Here is a 20,478-nt window from a genome sequence, read left to right on the forward strand (position 1 = left end):
TTTCTCCCTTGATCAACATCCTTCCCATGTTTACGTATTTGGTATATCCCTGTATATTCTTTGTTACTGGTGAAAACTCCTTTCCTCCATCCTTAAGGGATGCCCCCATGTCATTTGTACTTGTACCTTGAGATTAATAGTTATTTTGAAAGCTTGTTGTATTGTCCCCGAATATATTTGTATATAATTATCATATCCCCTCTAAGATGCCTAATTTCTAAATAAATACATCTAAATTATCTAGCCTCTCCTCATAAATCAGATTCAGTCCCCTTTATTAATTGGTGGCTCTTCTCTGCACTTTTTCTAGTTTCATAATGTCTTTTTTATGGAGAGGTGCCCAAAACTGTACTCCATATTCAGGATGTTGTCTTACTAATGCTTTATACAGTGGCATAATTATGCTTATTTCTCTTCCATCCCTTCCCCGCTTGATGCAAGATATTTTATTTGCTTTTGCAGCTACTGCATGACATTGGGCCCTATGCCTAAGCCTGCTGTATACAAACATTCCTAAATCCTTCTCCTTTATAAAATAGATTGACTTAATTTTGCCCCATTTAATTTTTAGTCGCATGTTTATTTGTGTTTCCAGAATGCATAACCGTAAATGTATCTGATAGATATAGATATCTCTATATAATATGTCAATCCCACTGACATGAGCAATGATATTCCTTATCACAGCTTTGTGAATTTCCCTGAAGGAGTTCCTTGCTGAGAAGCTTCCATTTACAGTCTACTTTTGGTGCAAAAAACACTGGTAGATAAAGTGATTTCCTAAAGTTACAAAGAAAGCTGATATTATGATTCAAACTGGGTTCACCCACTTCAAAGGCAGTGTTCTAAAAATGATAATTATTATAATATCATGTAAACATATTCTACAGTACAGTACAATGAGGTTTGAAGACATAATAACAATACAACTACAACAGTAACATACAGTGACACAGTATACAATGAGGGCCTGCTCCATAGAACGTATAATTTTAATTGAAGGGACAGGGGGTGTAGAATGTGTGTGTGATTCAAAAAGCCACAGTACTTTCTTTGAAGATAGCAGCTGGGATGCTCTTATCGTTGTAAAACATTTCTGCCTCATTACAATAAACATTGCATAACTAACTTGAGCCCACAGTTACTGAACATTGTTACATCGTAGGACATTTTGGGAATTTGACTCCTTATGGAAAATATGTGTCACAAACTGGATTATTTCTCCAAAAACTGATGTAAATTGTGTCTATTTGCCTCTGCATCAATTTATCAAGGTATAATTTTCTTTCTCTTTTCATCACATAAATCTGCAATGTTGGAGGTGGTGTCAACTTTGATCCTAAGGGATCTGTGGCAAATGTGACAAATGATATTTGGAGCAAATTGCACCATTTTATACATGCAGTATACCACCTCAAGTATTATTCGGGTGAACAGTACCATTTATTAACTTTAGACCCTTTATGCTGGAAAACCTGCAATACATTATTTTGCAAGGCTGTAACGGATCCGCACCTTAGTTTACTGTTTGCCTTGCCTTACAGACATGTGCAGTCCTGGAACACTTCCCCTGATATTTACTGCAGCCTGGATTCACTCATTAAAGCAATACTTTCACACGCCCCTCCTGCTATTGGTTCACTGACCTTTAAATACAGCCTTCCACAATACTTCCCTGCCGAGCATAATCCTTCCTGGATGTAACACATGTTCTGCCACAAGCCCTAGGCTTGGCTCTGTTGTGTACTAACCTCTCTAGTTCTATTCCCTAGTTCCTGAGGCCTGCTGCTAGTCTTCATGCAGGGGCCTGTGTTTCCTGAGTATCCTGAGGCCAGCTACTACTCTCTACGTAGAGGCTTGCTTTCCTGGGGCCTGCTGCTAGTTTCACGCAGAGGACTGTTCCTGACTCCTGTGCTGAAGCGGAGGACTCTCCAGTGTGTACTTAAGCTCCCTATTTCCTGAGGCCTGCAGTCCTTGCATAGCAGAGGGCTGTCTACCAGTTCCTGGGGCCTGCTGCTCTCTCTCCATTGCAGAGGCCGTGTCCTGGTTCCTGTGCTGAAGCGGAGCACCTCCAGAGTATACTTCAGCTCCCTGTTTCCTGAGGCCTGCTGCCCTACCCTTAGCAGAGGCCAGTCTACGAGTCCTGAGGTCTGTACATAGTTACATAGTTACATAGTAGATGAGGTTAAAAAAAAGACTTCCGTCCATCAAGTTCAACCTTTGCTATATTTGGACAACAGATACTTTATCCTATATCTATACTTATTGATCCAGAGGAAGGCAAACAAAAAACCCCATTTAGGGGAAAAATTAATTCCTTCCTGACTCCAAGAATTGGAAATCGGATTATTCCCTGGATCAACATCCTTCCCATGTATACTTATTTGGTATATCCCTGTATACCTTTCCCATCTAAAAAGATGTCCAACCTTTTTTTTGAACAAATCTATTGTATCTGCCATCACAGTCTCTATGGGTAATGAATTCCACATTTTAACTGCCCTTACTGTAAAGAACCCGTTCCTTTGTTGCTGGTGAAATTTCCTTTCCTCCATCCTTAAGGGATGGCCCCGAGTCCTTTGTACTGCCCGTGGGATGAATAGTTCTTTTGAAAGCTCCTTGTATTTTCCCTGAATATATTTGTTTATAGTTATCATATCCCCTCTTAGACGCCTCTTTTGTAATGTAAATAAATCTAATTTAGCTAGCCTCTCCTCATAAGTTAGAATGTCCATCCCCTTTATTAATTTGGTGGCTCTTCTCTGCACTCTCTCTAGTTCCATAATGTCTTTTCTTAGGATTGGTGCCCAAAATTGTACTGTAGCTCTCTCTCCCCTTGCACAGGCCCGCTCTGGACTCTTGCGCTGAAGCACTGGTTTGCCAGCGCTGCCAGGCGGTGTGCCCACTCCGGTCTGCTTATCCCTTCCTGAGACTGGTGCCATGGTCGCCGCACGCGCAGAACCCGCTCCTGCACCCACGCTCCTAGGCTGAAGCGGGGAACTCCTGACTACCTGTTGCCGAAACTCCACTTGGATAATGTTTACCCTGATGTCTCCAATGCTGACCCTGGCTTGTCCACTGACGATGCTGCCTTCTCCAGTCCCGACCCTGCTATGTACGACTATGAACTGCGCAATCCGGATCAGCCTGCGCGGTCTAAGGTCGGTGCTTATACAACCCCACCTCAGGGACGCGGCCCGACCCTGGTTTGTGGCGAGCACAACTGTGACAAAGGCATTGTAAGGCTACGGCCCAAATGTTGGCTGCTGCATGTGCACCTGGCATCCTGGTGACACGTGCACAGCTTAAAGCCATGATCTGCAGTCTGTAGGGAGTGATGGAAGGCGTGGCAAAAACACAGAGGGAGGGCATGAACAACAAAGCTGTCTCAGTTGCTGTGGCACCGCAAGCATCCAGTACAGACTTTCTGCCATCTTGCTGGCTGACGTGCCACAGTGCTTCGTGAGCCAAGACAGCAGAACCCAATGGGGCCTGCCTGATTAAGGTGAGTGTCTGGTGTGCGGTGCCCATGCCACTGAGCACGCCACCATCACCACAGGGACTGAGCCTAAAGCTACGGCCCCAGTCCACCCGGCTGCATGCGTGCCAGGCGGCATGGCGGCACATGCAGCAACTACAGCTGCGATCAATTGGTCTGTAGGGGAACTCTAGGAAAGCGCAAGGGAGGGCAGGGCCATGATGGGGGGCACGGCCATGATGGGGCATATCTGCCCTGCCATTGGCTGCGCAGCGCCACGTGACCGCATCGTGGCACAGGAAGACAAAATTTGTGTCTTTCCTGCCAGCGTATGTGTCACATTGCTTTGCGTGCCCACAAACACACAGCGACTGGGGCCTGCCCCACACTGGGCTGTGCTGTGGTGTGTAGCACGCACGCTATAGCGTACGCCGCTGTGACTACCAGGGACTCAGCATAAGTCTCTCCTTAAACAATGCAGTTAATGTGCAGTACAAACTATTTCCTTCACTTAAAGGTACCTTGCATATTTGCAGAATTTGAGTTATTAGTAAAAAAAATACTAGATTTTATGTTATCATTAAAACAACTTTTTACAATCAATGGTGGATCTCAAATAATTCCAACACATCGGAAAGATGTGCACTATCTAGTCATACTCTTTTTTAATCTACAATTTTTCTAGCATTTCAATAGCGCTCAATGTAATAACAGGTAAAGTGTTCTCTATTTGTGTATGCTTATAAAGCTGTTTGCATTAAAACAAGTAAAGTTCCTATAGTACGATAAGTGCAACATGAGCTGGTGAAACCACATGGTTGTGAACATTTTTTCCAAATATCAAAAACACTATACATCAACATTTCTAGAGCAATTTGTTTGTCTTTGTCTGAGCCTTCTAACCATGTCTAACATGAAAACAGAATTTCCTCAAGGCTACATTTGTGCAGTTGTTACTTTGTAGATGCCATTTCTTTTATTTGACATCTGACATTTGACCCGTAGTCATCTTTTTTCTTTTTGTAGAGCATGTAATATCCATAAAAGGACTCATTAAAAATGAAGTGGGTGCTTCATGTGTACCTAAGGCTATATTTGTCAGCCTAAATGACAATTTTATTTTACCTTAAAAATTAAAATAGATTCATTATCAAATGCCTTAAGCTTATTTTCCTAGCATGGTGGTGAGATTTATAGGACCTGATTTTTCCACTCAGACAATTTAGTAAATCTAGTACAGTAGTTCTACATTTTGCAATGTTTTCCTATTCAGATTTCCAGGTATGTTAAGCGACAAGCATCATAGACCAATGATATCAGGTATCATGAAAAGGATATATTGAGTATTATATTATACATTGTTCAAGAATTTTGGTGTCCTCACTTTGTCCATGAGAGAAAAGAAGTACTGTAGCAATAAATTAAGCAGGCTACTTTTGGAACAGTACAGTATAAAATGCCTAAATTAAATTTGAATATACGTATTTAAGTAATAATCCCCGAAGAACAGGGCATTATTGGCCAATAATGCCCTGGCTGAAAGAGTTGAAGGCCAGAGGCGAAGCCGAGGGACTATAACCCAGCCAGGGCATTATTGACCAGTAATGCTCTGTTCTGAAGGGATTATTACTATTGTAGGCTAAATGTAGGCTTTTTCATAAATAATAGACACTTTTGTCTAGTTATATCGATTTTTTTATTAAAATAAAATGGTAAATACATTAAAGCACCTCTATAAACACTTACACTGCAGCTCTCTATACACACACACACACACACACACACACACCAGGTCTACACACACAAACTGCTGCTACACGCAAACTCTGCTGCTACACCCATAAAACACAACAGCACACCACACACACGCTGCTACTGACACACACACACGCACTGCAGCTCCACACACACACACACACACACCAGTTCTACACACAACACAGCAGGTCTACACAAAACAAACTGCTGCTACATACAAACTCTGCTGCTACACACACACATACAGCACACCACACACACACACAACACAAACGCTTCTGCTGCTGCTACTGACACACTGACACAAACACACACAAACACTGCTGCTGTTGCTACACTGACACACTGACACAAACACACACAAACACTGCTTCTGCTGCTGCTGACACCCTGACACATACAAACACACAAACACTGCTGCTGCTGACACACTGACACACACACTGCTGCTGCTGCTGCTGCTGACACTGACACACACACACACACACACACTGCTGCAGCTGACACTGACACAAACACTGCTGCTGCTACTGACACACTGACACATACAAACACACATACACTGCTGCTGACACACTGACACACACACTGCAGCTGCTACTGACACACTGACATACAAACACTGCTGCTGCTGCTGCTGCTGCTGCTGCTGCTGCTGCTGCTGACACAATGACACACAAACACTGCTGCAGCTGACACTGACACAAACACTGCTGCTGCTGCCACACTCACACACAAACACTGCAATTTTGCAGCTTTAGCCTAAATATATATAATTCCTGGTAAAACATTTTATAAATAAAATAAATAAATAACACATTCATTCCTGCATCTCAATCGTATTACTAATATTTCTACCATAGGTTTCTTAATATCTATAATTACAGCACCCAATGGTAGAAATAACATTAACCCCCTTGATGTCTGTGGCTACAAAGGTAAACCACAGACATCAATGGGGTTAAAACACAATCAATCTACACTACCTACCCACCGTGGCTACCTTAGTTGCTAGTAAAGCATCACCATGCAATGCTTTACAAACTGCTAAGGCAAAGATGGTCAACAACTACCACTTCCCAGTGGGCCAAATTCGAAATGTCCTCTTAAAGAGAGTTATTTGCCCTGGGCAGGGTTGTTACGCCTCCAGAGGGCTAGTGGTCGTGGTTAACCCCTTGTTTGCCTTAGTGGTTAGTAAAGCATTGCCACTGAGATAACCAATGGGGGTAAGTAGTATAGTTTAATGTTAATATTAACCCATTTGTAGCCCTTAGTGGTCACCTAGTCATGTTTAGCTACCCACTTGGGCTACTAAGTGTACTGTAATGTGTTTTTAATTTTTATCACCTATTCCATACTGGTTTAGGATATCTTTCTCATATCTATAATGGCCACAATATTGACATAGGCAAGATAAGACTAATGCCGACCCGGGGTATGTGATAACAAAATGCAGTATTTATTAGCACTACCGGGGTTCCGCTAAGTATTGGGATTTGATGTACAGTATGACATCAACATGAATAAAACTGCTGTATTTAGTCATGTTAATACGGGTCCTGATATTTTTATCAGTCACAGTAAAAAATGCTTTATTTTTAGCAGTGAAATGTTGATGCATTGCACCATAAAAATAATGTTTTTTTTTGGTGATAATACTGCATTTTTTCGTAAATGCTGGTTGATTGATTTAGGCCTAAATTATGCCCTTGAAAACAGCAGTCTATTGTTAGATTGTGGTTGCCAGACCAATTATAACAATTTTGTCTTAGAACCTTGCATCACTTACCTGAATTTTGTTTCATGCATCATACTTTATAAGGCCTAAAGCTACAGTATGATCCTTCCTTGTGCTGAGAAAGTTTTACATCTGTTTCCTGATTGTTCTAGGACCTCGGCTACCTATTTCTGTAATTGGGAACCATCCTTGAACCATAATGCCATCAATGTCCTGGTAATAATTTATATGTAGTCCATTAGATCAGTTGTTCCCAACATTGTGGTAACATTTTACATTGTGCACCCCCTGCTAGAAAATATTTGTTCCACGAACCACTAATTAATTAATCTTATTACCTACTCATCAGATTATTGCTAACATAACTGTGTGACCGATCCCAGGAAGTATACAGTAGTGTGCTGAGCTTGTGGGTACACACGCTTAATAAGGCCCCAAACTACACCTCAATGTGCGAAGGCGACATGGGTGGTATACTGTAGCTGTCAATTACAGTAGGAGCATCCAAAGTCACACCCCACAATGCCTTGCCCTGTGGATGCAAAGCATTGTGGGGACCAACTTTGAAAGGTTATACTGCAATTGGCAGTTGTATCACCCACACCATGGTGCATTTCAGGGCCTAAGTGTGCAGTCCTCACATGGGTTCAGGAACCCACTATACTGCCTGGAATCTGTCATTACTTATTTCTGGGGGCAAACTCCTTGGAGACACCTCCTGAACCTTTTTGGAAATCACTGCATTTGACTGCCATAAGCATGGAAACTGTATGATGCACTGCCCTTTAATTTAAACAACATGCAACTGTTTATCCATAACACATAGGACATATCACCATCCAGTTAGGTGGTGGTAAGGATGCAGGACATTTTTTTAGCATCATAACTTATGTAAACATCAAAAGATTATATTGTGAAGAAGTGAATACAAAGGCGCTAACAACTTAAAAGTGAAAATATAATAATTGAGGTATAAATAAAATTAATCAAAAATACAAATAAAAATAGTGATAATAATATAAAATAATAAGTGTTAATCTTAATAACCCAGCTCTAACCCTCTGGTGGGACTTGTTTCACGGGTTCCAAGGAGTATGTTTGAACAACATCAAAACATTCATAGTATAAATTAACCTCTCACCTCCCAGCCAAATACACATAATACCTAAATACCATTGGTTCTGCCCCCCAGACGGGAAGTTAATCAGTCCAATAACAACAAACAAGTTAACTATAATATACATAACAGCTCAAAATGAACCCTATCTAAACCAATTTTGTTTTAAACATATTTAATAAAACACACATACAATAAAAAAAATCCCTGAAACAGGAGGGAGGGGGGTGGGTGTAGAGGGAGAGAGGGGGTGGCCCGGTATTAAAGGGGTTGCACCCCATTTGGCCACCCCTGACCGCACCAGGGAGACAAGGGGTTAACTGGACTGAGGTCCAGAAATGTGATTTAACCCTTGTTATGACCTGTAAATGTATTTTCCCCTGTTCCATGGTAATGTCTGTGTTAATCAGTGTGTGCATCACACACACACTAGAATCCATCCGGGAGCACAAGGGTTAATAGTTCTTTAATGATTATAGCTCTTTGTGTAGTTTTCCCGCCTTTTCAGGCACCATTTTGCAGGTCCCCATTGGCCGCCATTAGGGCTCAATGCATTTCAATGGCAGAATGTGCTGTTTTAGTCCGATTTCCTGTAAAGACCAGCAGGTGGCGTCCGAGAGGGAGAGCGGCGGTTTCCCATTGAAAGTCAATGGGCCCATTGACTTCAATGGAGATGCCTCGAGGTAATCTTTTCAAGAAGAAGTTGGCTGCCGTCCAGACCACAAACCACAAAGCGGATACAATGTCTAAAAAGAGTTACAATCACTGAGTCAAGTTCAAAAGTTAATTGATGTGGGAATAAACAGTTCTAGGGCACCTAGAAATAAAATTCTTTTTGCCCCTAGTTCCTAGGCTTCCCCCCACTCGACCACAACTGGGTCCCCGAATCCTGGACCCCCGATAAGAGTCGAACCAGATAGAGCGGGTCGCGCCATAGGCTTTGCCGGCGGCGGCAGAAACGGCTCAGAAAAATGACTAAGTGAGAAATGCTGAATTTTAGGAATCCATATCTCCGGTTCCGGAGGGTTCAGCGGATCAGGGTTTTGGGTATCTGTAGCCACTGCTCCGGCATCACTGCAGAACCATCCTTGACCCGCTTGGACCAACCCGACGGAGTATGGACCCCCTTGAAGTTCGGGAGTTTTCCCATAGACTTCAATGGCAGAAAACCCCCATTGACTTCAATGGCGGCGATTTACCATTGAAAGTCTATGGCGGAGCTGCCTGTTGTTTTCAATGGGGATTTAGTGAAAAGCTGAGATTTCTTTTTCAATGGAGATTTTTGTATTAAAATGATTTAATGTACATTTGTGTAACTCCAGTTTCTTAGGTCGTAGCAAGTCGCTTTTTGGACCATATGGTGTCCCAGTTCTGGCAATGCGAACTGGGAAGTTTGGACCTGCTAGACCTAACGGAACCGGATAATTTAATACGTCTATGTTTTATGCTTAATACTGTATTCTAAGGTATGGATAAATTCCAGAGGCAAATTCTTTGGCCATAATGTAGCAGATGGCTGGAGAGGCGACTGAATGTCTAGGACTTAAGTATTGTTCAAAGAGTTTTGTCACCCTCACTGTTTATCCGAAGCCCAAACCAGGGCAGTTCTTAAGTGTTCCAGTTAACACCTTCCAACAAAGGTTTTCCTGCCATAAAGCCAAATGGGTAGAATGGCTGGCATTCCATTTGCATATGTGGGGCTACAGAAATGAGACCCCAGAGTTCTACTGCGCATGGGCCAGCTAGCAGGGGGGCATGTGTTGAAATGGGTTCCCATGTTAAAGATTGGCTGGAGGTAATTGAAAACCAATCACCAGTGCTTAATGGTACAGATAGAGGGACAAAAGGTTTATAAACTGCTGTCCACCCATATATCCTTTGTCTTCGTTTGCTGATATGGTTACCTGATATCACCTGAATGATTTCCTGACTGCTGAGAGAAATGCTACATCATACTTCTCATTCCCCAACCCTTAAGTAAGTGTACTTCTTGTTTGTTACTGTATTATCTGTTGTGTTCACCTTTATTCTAAGGAATAAATACAATTTATTATATCTTAAGCCTCGTTCAGTTCAAACCCAGTTATTTTTGTGTAATATTAATAAGCCTGTGGAAAGCTATCGTCACAGTGGGGGTGAGTATCCCTACTGCCACTCATTCAGTAAGTGACTGCTCCCTATCCTCAGCACCTTTAATAAATTCCTGCCAAAACCGTCACCTGCCACGGACACCAACATCCCCACCAATCACCTACTACTTCACACTTGGCAGCAAACCATTCATAAACCAATCCACTGACTTCTTCTTTACTTTTACCTAGAAACATTTCTATACCTAAAAGGTGAACAAGGGAACATCTGCAACCCCATATCAACCCTGCTGCTAAATCGTCCGTGGGGGGCTTTTTATTCTTGCAAGAAATCAGCCATTTGTCAGTTCCCGTTTTGGTTATGATGTGTATGATTTAAACAAAGTCTCTATAACATATATAGTGGTCAGAGATTAGAGATGATCAAATGTGCCCATTTTCTGTTCACAAATATTTTTTCAAAAAGTGTGAAATTTTGCCTTTAGAATTTTTGTAAAATAGACAATTGTAACCACATTTCTGTTTATTGCATTACAAACTGCACATTTGTCTATGGCCGACTTTAAAAGTTTTAGGGAACATTTTGTACATCTATTCTAGAGATGAAATAGACATCATCAACCCAGCATATTACTTAAATGTAGGATATATTTTATGGCATGAAGTTGTTAACACTTACAGACTACATGAGTTTTCTTTTCAATTTGCTTTACATAAAAAAAATTCCCCTTATTTTTTGTAGAACACAATTTCAGAGAGCATGCCAATAAAAAGCAAGCCAACCTCTGTAATCAGTTGTTTCCATTAAATGACAGACGGAGGAAAATGTATTTCTTCTGAAACCATAATAACTTTGCTTTGTAATATACTAGGCATCATCCTGCACTAGATGTTTGATAAAACAGGTGTTCTACATTATGTGGATTGTTTGTCTTTCTCAACCCCCCCACACACACACCTTCCACAGAGACAAAAATATATATTGATGTAAAAAAATGATATAAGAAAAACATGTTTACGAAACACTGCTGACTCTCAAAGGTAACAAACAATTCTCAACTATCCTTTTGATTTTTCATTAAATCACAAACTACTGTAAACCACAGTTACTTTTCCAAAATCCTCACTGCCTCTGAAGAAGGGACCTATGAAATAATTACATTTACTGCAAAAGGAACTATCATGTGAGTTCAATAAAAGGTATCTACAATATCAACTTTCCAATACCAATTTGTCTACTATTTATTATAATGCACAGCTACTGTAAGACAGGTTCACAGTTTGCACACCCATATTATATTTTATAAATGAATTAAATTAGTTACAGAAAGTTCATTATATGTTAAAATGACCAGAACTTGGTCAAAGGGGAGAAAACTGCAAGCTGGACAAGTTCTAAAACTGTCACAGCTTTGATGGAAAAGACTAGTGATTTGAACAATGTTTATTGTTCAAGCTGGTCTTGGATGTCCACAGAAGACAACAGTGGTGGATGATCGTAGGATCCTTTCCATGGTAAAGAAAAACCCCTTCACAACACCCAGCCAAGTGGAGAACACTCGGTAGGAGGTAGGCGTATCATTATCCAAGTCTACCATAAAGAGAAGACTTCACGAGAGCAGATACAGAGGATTCACCACAAAGTGCAAATCATTCATTAGCCTCAAGAATAGAAAGGCCAGATTAGACTTTGCCAAACAATATCTTAAAAAGCCAGACCAGTTCTGGAAAAGCATTCTTTGGACAGATGAAACTAAGATCAACCTGTACCAGAATGATGGGAAGAAAAAAATATGGAGAAGGCTTGGAACGGCTCATGATCTGAAGCATACCACATCATCTGTAAAACACGGTGGAGGCAGTGTGATGGCATGGGCATGCATGACTTACAATGGCACTGGGTCACTAGTGTTTATTGATGATGTGACAGAAGACAGAAGAAGCCGGATGAATTCTGAAGTATATAGGGATATATTGTCTGCTCAGATTCAGCCAAATTCAGCGAAGTTAATTGGACGGCGCTTCACTTTACAGATGGATAATGACCCAAAACATACTGCGAAAGCAACCCATGAGTTTTCTAAGGCAAAGAAGTGGAATATTCTGCAATGGCCGAGTCAATCACCTGATCTCAACTCGATTGAGCTTGCATTTCCCTTGCTGAAGAGAAAACTTAAGGCAGAAAGACCCACGAACAACTGAAGACAGCTGCAGTAAAGGCCTGGCAAAGCATCACAAAGGAGGAAACCCAGCGTTTGGTGATGTCCATGCGTTACAGACTTCAAGCAGTCATTGCCTCCAAAGGATTCTCGACAAAGTATTAAAAATGAACATTTTATTTATGATTTTGTTAATTTGTCCAATTACATTTAAGCCCCTGAAATAAGGGGACTGTGTATGAAAATGGTTGCAATTCCTAAACGTTTCATACGATATTTTTATTCAACCCCTTGAATTAAAGCTGAAAGTCTGCACTTCTATTGCATCTCGGTTATTTAATTTCAAATCCATTGTGGTGGCATACAGAGCCAAAATTATGAAAATTGTGTCAGTGTCCAATTATTTCCGGACCTAAGAATATGTGTATATATATATAAATATACAGCTCAACCCCGTTATAGCGCGGTCCTCGGGGGCAACCTGATCCAACCGCGCTATAACCGGGGTCACACTAATTTGAAAAAAAAATGGCCCAGGCACACTCGATCAGGAGGAGTGGGGGGGAGGAGGAAGGAGGGGGAAAGAGGTGGAGTGAGGTGCCGGCACCCCTACACGTCCCCCAGCAGCCACCGTACTTCCCCCAGCATTCCCCGTACTCCCCTCGTACTTCCCCCAGCAGCCACACTTCCCCCAGCAACTCAACACCGATCCCCCCCACCGACCTCCCCAGCCCCGCACCGATCCCCCTGCCAGCCCTGCACCGAACCCCGCCAGCAGCCCTGCACCGCCCCCCCCCACAGCCCTGCACCAGGCATTGGCGCTCATATCACTGAGGTTGGGCCGGGCAGAGGGGGCGACGGGTGAGGGTGAGCCACGGGCCCAGCAGCTGGAGGTAGCCATGGAGGAGATCCAACATGCACATGCACTAATTTCTGTTTGAGGTTTGGTGGTTGCCGGAATGCAAGAATGGGAGGTTTGGGAAAGATTTCTAGAAAGAACCTACCACACGCATACCACTAGTGACCACATACAACTCTACCCTAGAGGGTATACGAAAAATAATCAAAGATCTGCATCCCATGCTGACAGAGGATGCGACATTAAAAAAAATCTTTCCCAAACCTCCCATTCTTACATTCCGGCAACCACCAAACCTCAAACAGAAATTAGTCAGCAGAAATCTTCACAACGATTTTAAAGACATGGATAATGGCACAAAACCGTGCAGCAACAAACGCTGCAAACTCTGCAAACATATTTGCCAGGATCCCACAGCCAGTCACAACCATAGAACATTCAATGTTAAAGGATCATACAGCTGCACATCCAGGAATTTAGTGTATATGATTCAGTGCAACAAATGTGACCAAGGTTGCTACTGCTGCGGCACATCTGAGTCTAACACATTGCCGGTTTTTCCCTGGCTTTTTCCTGGAATGCGACGCACTTCACCTGGAGCATGCCGCATTCATTTTGCATTCTCAGCCACGGGTCATGTGCGGTTGACGCGCGGTTGATGCGTTTATTGAGAATGGTTCGGATTTAATAGGTTGCAATTCTTCGTGTGTCCGCCAGATGGCAGATATTCATGAATTGTAATGCGCATGCGCTTCAGTAATGTGTCGACTTGCAGGTGTTTAGTTTAAAAAAGATACCACAGTGTGCTATTGTAACTTGGCCTTGAGACTGAAGGAAGACGTTGCAAAAATGTATCAATTTAGGCTTTTCATATTAAAGAAAGACAAAGACCAGTTTCGGTTACAGTATTCTCCAGAGACCCGCCGCCCGCCATGAGTGTTCAAGTGCAGCCCGTTTTCCAAAAACCCGACAGAAGTTACGCGTATTTGATATGGGCCACGATTAATGCAACAGATGATAAGATGGCAACAGTTGCTCAAATGTATCAGTATTTTATCGAAACTAGGACTTTTACAAATTTTCGCCAGCTCCTCATACGTGGAAGCGTGCAATAAGGAAAAGGTTATGTAGCGATCCCTGTTTTTATCGTATTGAGCGACAATTTGTTAGAGGGTATTGGTGTGTATCACCGGCTTTTTCCTGTATCTATGATCATGCAGACGGCAAAAGGCGAAGGGTCATGTTAAAATCAACTAAGAAACGACAGTCGCTGCCAAGCAATGCACCAGCACCGGCTTCCAATAACGGTCCCACCGTCAGTGACAAGCCTGAGCCGGATTTCGCGTGCAGTTGCGATCAAGCTTGCATGTACCTAAGCAATTTCCAGCCTCATCAGCTGACTACAGGTGGACTAGTCCCGCTGCAAACTATTGACGTGGATGATCAAGAACGCTGGACTGGCAGTGGACCGGCACCGGTGCCAGCTGAATGGGAAATTCTATGGTGAGTATTGTTGACGTATTATTTTCAGTGTTTTTTTTATTTTGACAATACAGTATAAATATCGGTGAGATTCAAAAGTCAAGCGATTCTCCTGTAAGCAATATTATTGGCTGAGCGGCTTCTACAGTACTGTACTGCAGATACTGAACAATTGGTAGAACGCTAAGCGCATGCACATTGGAACCTTCTTGAAACGCATACGGTATGCGTGTCATTACATCGACGGTAGGCGCATGCGCATGTGAACAGGAGACGCCCCCCGAGAAAATTATTGGTGGGACTGGCTTGGAACTTCTTTAGGGGGCTGACCATTACAGTAAAACTTTTCTTTTTGTTTTTCCTCAGAAAAGAAAACGGCTAATGGAGGGATTTCGATGGATAATATCGCTTTGTGTAACAATGCCTGCACATTGCTGAATCGGATTTAAAAACCCGCGTACCGGAGTCTACAGTTTAGTGGCTGTTGTACACTATGCTGATGTTTTCCGACCGTACAGTATGCAATACTTTTTTATAAACAGTATACTGTGTAATAAACCCGAAAAAAATAAAAAATATGCATTTATTTTACACGTATTACAGCACTGTATATACAGTATGTGTCTTCTATACAGTGCCAGTACATACAGTACAGTATGTGTCTTCTATTTTTTTTAATACTCTTGTACTGAGCATGCCTACAGTATACAGTACAGCATGCCTGGACAGTAGTGTACATTCTAGAAACACTGTATTTTTTTACAGTAGCAAAGGAGCCAATGGAACAATGTAAAACAAATCAACATGTTCTTTTATTGGTGGAGTAAGTACAAAAACATTTATTTACAAATACTGTACAATGTAGAAACAGTTTAAGGGCACAGCAATTCAAAACATCAACAGGTGTATGGTTTACTGCTACAGTTGTGAAAACATTTATGTATAGAAAGTAAAAACATTTACAGTCAGTCAGTATGGTTTACAGTCACATGTTTTAAAAACAAATTCTTTATTCATAAAATATACAAAACGCAACATCTCCTTTATTAAAGAATGGCAAGTCAAAACATATACAGTGGGATGGTATGCAAAACAGTCTGCACCAGTACAGTCCTTGAGGGCAGCAGACAGGCCCGGTTTTCAGGACAACCTTGAAAACCGTGCCTGTTTGCGGCCCTCAGGGACTGAAATTGTGCAGGTCCTGTGTGTGTGTACAGCAAGTTAAAACATTTCTGTATAAATACAAGTTAAAAAACACACAACAACATCTTCTTTATTTAAGTACAGCAGGTCAAAACATGTACAATACAGTTCAGCACAACAGTATGGTCTTACCTGTGATTAAAAAAATTATTTATTCATAAAATACAGTATACAAAACACAACAGGCCCAGTCGCAGTACAACGAGTAGGGAACATGGTGCTTAAAAAGTAACAAGGCATACTTGTGGGGCACACCAGCACTCTTCACCCTATACTTCTCCCTGAGCGCCGGTGGCAGATTGCACAGGCTGATGTCGGGCACCGCATCGATGCGAGCGAATGTAGGTCTTCTGCGAGCGGGTGTGCTTGAGGCGACGGGCGATGGTAGGTTGTCTGGGAGGAAGCTTTCCTCCGGTCTTGGTCGCCGTGTTGTCTCCTGGCGTGGTCTTGACGGGGTTATCATGTCCTCCTCAACGGCATACATGTACACTACATCTTCTGGTGGAGGGGGTGCGCTTGGTGATGGAAGGGGGTCAATGCTCCCATTCATCACATCCATGTCACCCCCCTGCTCCGGCGTCGGGGAAACAGGGGCATTAACACTGAGCAAACGATGTATATCCCCTATGTCAGCCTCTATCTTCTCCATCCTTCGATCCATCCGTTGATCCATATCTAGCATCCGTGGTTCCATATGTATCATCCGTTGATCCATATTTTGCATCCGTTGCTCCACATTTAACATGGTCTCCAGAAGCAGATCTATCTTTGCTAGCACAATAGAGTTCCCGGGGAGATCCACACTTATCCCATTCAGCATCTGGTCTAACGAGCTGCTTCTTGTGAATGGCATGTGGACATCTGGGTGGATGGGTGCAACAGAGGATGAGATGGGGGTTCCATGGAGAGAAGCGGCAGCGACATCGAAGAAGGGTGGATATCCGGTAGAGGAGAAGCGGCAGCGTCGTCGAAGAGGGATGGAGAAAGTGACTTTTGGATTTCCGGACGAGAAGCAGAGTCATCTAAGAGCAAAGGAGAAAGTGACCCGTGGATTTCAGAGGTGGCAGCGTCGTCGGATAGAACCGGAGAAGATGGCCTGTGGGTTTCCGGGACGGCGGCGACAGCGTCGAGGACGAGGGGTGGAGAAGATGGGCTGAAGATTTCCGGGGCAGCGGCGGCAGAGTCGTCGAAGCGTATGGGAGGAAGTGGTCTGCGGATTCGATGGGTTGGCTGCCAATCGTTTTGCGTCAAGAGTTCATCACCGTATATCTTCTTGACATAATAAGCTTGACGTATATGAAAACCCTTAGCCTTTGGGGTCAGCAGAAAGTTTTCTTTATTGGCCTTAGCCTGTCGCTTTTGCCTTGGCGTGGAAACAGCAACCGCCTTTCTCTTTTTCTGCATGATAGGCACGGCAGAGGCGAGTGGGTTCCTGCATCCATAGAATCGGGGTTGCTCCATGGAAGCAGGTGGCACAATGCAGTATCTGGACAAGGGCAAGTTCAGATAAAGATCATCGAGTGGTGGGCTATGCAAAGTGTGTAACCTTTCATGCATGGTGGCGAGGTACAGGTTCTGAAAGTGGGTGTACTCTAATGTGAGTCATTACCGTATAAATACACCATCCATTTTGTGGGTTCACTGCACATTGAATACATATCGACTAAACATCGAATATACATTCTTGTATTTGTATTTCTTTCTACTCGCAGCAATGGTTGTTAAAAAGATTTCCAAGGATCTCAGCATGCGAATTAAGGAGATGTACACGAGCGGACACCGAATTGCTGCCATCCAACGCTGGTTAGCTACTTCTGGCCTCGTTGTGCCAGCAACCACCGTGAGCTATCATGCACACGGAAAAAACAGAGAATGCAAAAGGGCACCAAGGGTAACTAACGTGTAAGTACATTTATAAAACTTTAAAAAAAAAATTAGATCCAAAAATGTTCTGTACATCTACAGTACTGTATCTAATATTTTTGTTATTTCTGTAGATTTATATTACAACAGTGTATATATTTTGTATATTTATATTTATATTACAACAGTATATATATTTTGTATATTTATATTACAACAGTATATATATTTTGTATATTTATATTACAACAGTATATATATTTTGTATAAATTGTATTTATATTACAACAGTATATATATTTTGTATATTTATATTTATATTACAACAGTATATATATTTTGTATATTTATATTACAACAGTATATATATTTTGTATATTTATATTTATATTACAACAGTATATATATTTTGTATATTTATATTTATATTACAACAGTATATATATTTTGTATATTTATATTACAACAGTATATATATTTTGTATATTTATATTACAACAGTATATATATTTTGTATATTTATATTACAACAGTATATATTTTGTATATTTATATTTATATTTCAACAGTTTTATATTGCTGCATATTAATAGAACAATATATTGTATCCTCTTGATCTACTGTCTCTAATATTTTTACTTACCGAAATGTTTTTCTTTACATTGTAGGGAGACAACTCTTCTGGTGGACAAAATAAGTGAGGAGAATGATGGGAGGAGTGCATTAAGGGTCAAATACACTCTGCAGGAAAAACACAATCTCGTTGTATCCGAGACCAGCATAAAGAAGATGAGACGCAGCATTGGATGGAAATATGGACGTGTGAGGTTAGTACTAGACAGTACAGAAGGTAACAGTGTTGTTTAGGAAACTGTACTGTACCACTAAAATTATTTATTCCTTGTCATTACAGAGCGTACCCCATGATAAGGGACGCAAACAAAATCAAAAGAGTGGTCCAGGCCCAGGCATGGATCGACAGTGGGGAAACTTTCCAGGATTGCATCTTCACTGACGAGTCTACTGTGTCGCTGGATAGATTTGCAAGCTTTGCATTCCACAAAAAAGGCCGCATATTTTTGAAGATGCGGCCGAAACACCCCGTGAAGGTGCCATCTCTAGGCGTGGACCAGGATGCATTGTCATCTTTGAAGGTAAAATATATCAAATATAATGTAGCCGTATGCACTGTACTTTACTAGTGTAGCCTTACAGTATGCACTGTACTATACTTTTGTGCAGTTTTTTGAGCACTTTTCTTTTCTTGCTATATGAATCATGAATAAAGCTTTCTTCCAAGACAACATTGTCCCTGAGATAGTGCAATACATCACACGCGAGTTCCCGAATGGTCACCGCTTCTACCAGGACAACGATCTGAAGCACACCGCGTCAACAGCGCATATCCTTGAGCGCGGTATCAACTGGGTGAAGACGCCAGCGGAGTAAGTGCAGTAACCATGTCTCATTTGTTTCCCACAGTTTTTACTGTGTACTGTATCTATTAAACTAATTGTCCTTTTTTTCCAATGACAGATCGCCAGACTTCAATCTGATTGAAATGGTCTGGCATCAGCTGAAGGACCATATCCGGAAAGTGGCGAAACCCTCCAAAAAGGACGAGTTGTTGAAAGGCATAATGAGTTTTTGGAACGATGTACTCACCGTGGAATGCTGCAATAAATATATAGACCATATTGCCACTGTGTTGCCCATTGTGATCGTGCGTAATGGGCAAGCATCAGGAAAGTAGTACTGTGCTGTAGTATTGTAAGTACAGTATGATACAGGTAAGTATGGCAAAGATTTTATCTTTCCCAATAGTCAGAGTATACAGTAGTTACAGTTTTTTCTTTACAGAGAGAGCAGCACCAGCCATCAGGTTACAGTACTGTACATAGTATTTAACAGTAGTCAGAGTATACAGTAGTTCCAGCATAGACTAGTTTGACAGTACTACAGTAACTGCCTATTAACTGCTCAATTTTTTTCTTTCCAGAGAAAGCAGCACCAGCCATCTACAGTAGTACTACACATCACACAATGCCATAATACAGTACGCACATAACTGCACTAATTTTTTGTTTCTTGTCGTTTCAGGAAAAAAAGGTGGCCTGGGGGGAGGTGGAGTTTTGTGTCCAGTCTAATCTGTTTGTACAGTAAAATGTATAGTATATAAACAGCAGTAATGATGTACACAAAACCTCTCCTCTCTCAATGAACTACTGCACTGTACACAGAATGAGGAACAAGATAAAGATGGAAAAAATAATATTACTATATATATATATATATATATATATATATAATACATTACAGTATATATTATTAAATAATATTCCTATAAATGTGCATTATTCATGTTTCCCCATGTTTTACAAATGTTTTCTAAATGTTTATCCAATTTCAATCTGCGAAAAGAACTTAATAAAGACTGCATTATGTATTATTCATGATTATTTTTATATTTGTATTTTTTGGTTCCTGATAAAATAAAATAAATATTTATTCACATTCCTGCTAGTCATAATCATTTACAACAACCACAACCCCCCCACCCCACCCCTACAGTACACCAATGAATAAGAATGAATGACAAAACAACATGAATCAGTTAATGGTTTTTTTAACTCTCAATTCTCACAATGCTGTGTAAATCGGATTTACATTTAAAAATCGAGAAGGGATTTTCCAAAGCGTTACCGTAAACAAAGCCTCAAAGGGTTAGGGG

At 41.5% G+C, this 20,478-nt stretch overlaps 1 protein-coding gene across 24 annotated transcripts in view; it reads right to left on the reverse strand.

The window, feature by feature from the left end:
- ADGRL3 (adhesion G protein-coupled receptor L3) overlaps positions 1 to 20,478 on the reverse strand; it is a 2,053,745-nt gene that overhangs the window by 970,571 nt on the left and 1,062,696 nt on the right. The window lies entirely within an intron of this gene.

The sequence above is a fragment of the Ascaphus truei genome, chromosome 1, assembly GCF_040206685.1.
Source record: "Ascaphus truei isolate aAscTru1 chromosome 1, aAscTru1.hap1, whole genome shotgun sequence".
Taxonomy (NCBI): domain Eukaryota; kingdom Metazoa; phylum Chordata; class Amphibia; order Anura; family Ascaphidae; genus Ascaphus; species Ascaphus truei.